The 3,094-nt window shown below is 42.5% G+C and overlaps 1 pseudogene; it reads right to left on the bottom strand.

The window, feature by feature from the left end:
- LOC106340618 overlaps positions 1 to 3,040 on the bottom strand; it is a 7,060-nt pseudogene extending 4,020 nt beyond the window's left edge.
- Between the last annotated feature and the right edge of the window lie 54 nt (positions 3,041 to 3,094).

The following is a 3,094-nucleotide window of genomic DNA, read 5'->3' on the forward strand; positions in this document are numbered from 1 at the left end:
TAGTAAGATTTTCTCCATCACTCAACTACATTCTGCTCACAGACAGAGGCGAGCCTGAATGTTATGAGGAAGCTATGCAAGTTGATGAGTCGATCAAGTGGGAGCTTGCAATGAACGACGAGATGGACTCGTTGTTATCCAATCACACATGGAAGTTTGCAGATTTGCCTAAGGAGAAAAAGGTATTGCATAACAAATGGGTTTACCGGATAAAAGAAGAACCTGATGGGAGTAAGCGCTATAAAGCGAGGCTTGTTGTGAAGGGATTCCATCAAAAAGAAGGCGTTGACTACACAGAAATCTTCTCTCCTGTAGTCAAGATGGTGACCATCAAAACGGTTCTTGGGCTGGTAGCACAAGAAGATCTGCATCTTCAACAGATGGATGTGAAGACGACATTTCTTCGCGGTGATTTGGATGAGGAAATTTATATGAAGCAACCCGAAGGCTTTGAGATCAAAGGGAAGGAAAGCCTTGTTTGCAAGCTGAAAAGGAGTTTGTACGCCTTAAAACAAGCTCCAAGACAGTGGTATAAACGGTTTGACAGCTTTATTAAAGGCGTTGGTTTCTTGAGGTGTGAAGCTGACCACTATTGCTACTTCAAGAGGCTTGAAGAGTCCTACTTGATATTGCTCCTATATGTCGATGACATGCTGATAATAGGAGCAGACTTGCACGAGATCAATAGCTTGAAGACGAAACTCTCAGAAGAGTTTGCGATGAAAGACCTTGGAGAAGCAACTGGAGAAACAAGACAGATTCTAGGGATGAGAATCAGTAGAAGCTAGGAAGTTCTTAAGTTATCACAAGAGGAGTATGTGAAGAAAGTCCTCAAGAGGTTTAACATGGATGACGCGAAGCCATTTAGTACTCACCTGGCAAGTCACTTTCGGTTATCCAGAGAACAATCTCCAAAGACGGAAGACGAGAAGACATGTATGGATAAAGTTCCATATGCTTCTGCTATAGGCATCTTGATGTACGCGATGATATGTACAAGGCCAGACATTGCACATGCAGTGGGAGTCGTTAGCAGATTTATGAGCAATCCAGGGAAGGAACATTGGGAAGCCGTTAAGTGGATTTCGGAAGCAACAAAAGAGATGATATGGCTACAGTCTTTTCTAGAAGAGCTAGGCCATGACCAAGGGAAAAGTGTGTTATACTGTGATAGTAAAAGTGCCATCGATTTGGAAAAGAATCCGGTTTACCATGCTCGGACGAAGCACATACATCGTCGATATCATTTCATCATATCAGCGTTGGAAGATGAAATGTTGGTGCTTGAGAAGATCCCAGGAAGCAAGAATCCGGCAGACATGTTGACGAAGGTCGTGCCGTATGATAAGCTGAGGTTGTGTGCAACCTCAGTTGGTTTGTTGGAGTAACAAGCTGGGAAGACCTGCTACATTGATCAAGGTGTGAAGACAGATTGAAATCAGTCTTCAAGTGGGAGATTGTTAGTCAAAGAACATGTGAAAATGATGGTTGGTGAAATGTGGACATGGTGAAAACAAAGTAAAAAAGAATGGCTTGGCAATTTTGTTAACAACTATTTCTCACCAACCTCTCAAGCCATTCCTATAAATACATGATGTATCTTGTTGTTGCTCTTCGTCCCAAAACAAAGTGAGAGAGAACAAGAGAAGAGAAAAGGAGAGAGTGCAAAAGAGAAAAAAAAAAATCTTTCTTGTGAAAAAATCTTTCTCTATAAGAAATTAAGTGTAATTTTTTGAGTCTCGGGTTGATAATAAAATATCTATATCAGGTCCGGAGACGTAGGCAACATTGACCGAACTCCGTTAACAATTTTGTGTGTGTTTTTCCGCTCCCATAAATTATGTTTTCAGCAAAATTTGACCACTCATTTCCTAACAGTTTGTGGCTATCAAAATGTCTCTGAAGGGAATCTTTAAGCCTAAGCTTAGGTTGACTAAAGGTGAATTGTTCCCCGAATAAAAAGGTCCATTCTCGGAACTCCCACCTCCTCTGTACAACGGCAAAGGAGACCACGCAGTGACCCCAACTTCTGGCTAAATCTTCTTGGATCGCCTCCACTTTAAGCAAAGTAAAAACAACAAACCCAATACTAAAACCAATGCAAGAGCGGCACAGCCAGCGATAATGTAAACCCGATAACTACTTCCTTTTGAAGAATCTTCCAGAAACTCCATCACTTCCAGACCGTTCAGAAAACCAGCATCCTTATAAGGTTCCGTATTGCCTAGACTAACATTCAAAAGTCCAGAGCCATCAGAGACGTTAATAACATCGATATAAAACGGAGTCACCAACCCATGGTGATCAAAAGGATTGACATGCAGACGCCAATGTCCATTTACATAGAGATAGAAATCGGAGGGTTGTGATTCATTGTTCTTGATATCAAAGAAGTGAGCCCTGATGAAGTGTCTATAGTTGCTTTTGACCTTAAAAGACCATGTAACGTTTATCATAAATATGCAGTCAGACGAAACTATCGTTTTAGCCGTCCGGTAGACGAAGTCAGGAGCAATGAGTTCCGACCCCGACTGGTGGTTAGGCTTTTGCGTCGATGAAATTCTTCGACTCGTGGGGTCTCGTTGAAGTTCTGAAGCGAGAAACTTCTCAAGGGATGGTTAGAACCGTAAGTGGCAGAGACAGTGAAACGAGCTGTTGAAAGCTCTGTTCGAGAAGAGCCGGCAGAGAAGTGGAGACGCAGGAAGTGTAGACCAACAGAATTGAGTTGGAACTTGTAATGAGAAGGGCGTCTGAAGATCCTAGCCGTCCGATAGATTTCCGGCGCAGGGGACGATCCAGATTGGTTGATGACTTCAGTTCCTTCTCTGGTGAAGGATACAGAGTTATCACCGGAGATCATATCTCCAACGAAAGTCTGGTTACCATAAGTGACATTAGAATCCGAGCCACAGTTGACGTAAAACTTGTCGGGACGAGAATATGTAGACGTAGCAGAAAGTGTGACATGAGAAAGAAGAAGAATAATAACCACCATTGTCACAAAGAGAGAAACAGAGTCTTGAAAACAGAGATTCGCCATAGCTTTTGATGGAGAGAGAGAGAGAGAGAGAGAGAGAGAGAGAGAGAGAGAGAG

The sequence above is a fragment of the Brassica oleracea genome, chromosome C4, assembly GCF_000695525.1.
Source record: "Brassica oleracea var. oleracea cultivar TO1000 chromosome C4, BOL, whole genome shotgun sequence".
Lineage (NCBI taxonomy): Eukaryota > Viridiplantae > Streptophyta > Magnoliopsida > Brassicales > Brassicaceae > Brassica > Brassica oleracea.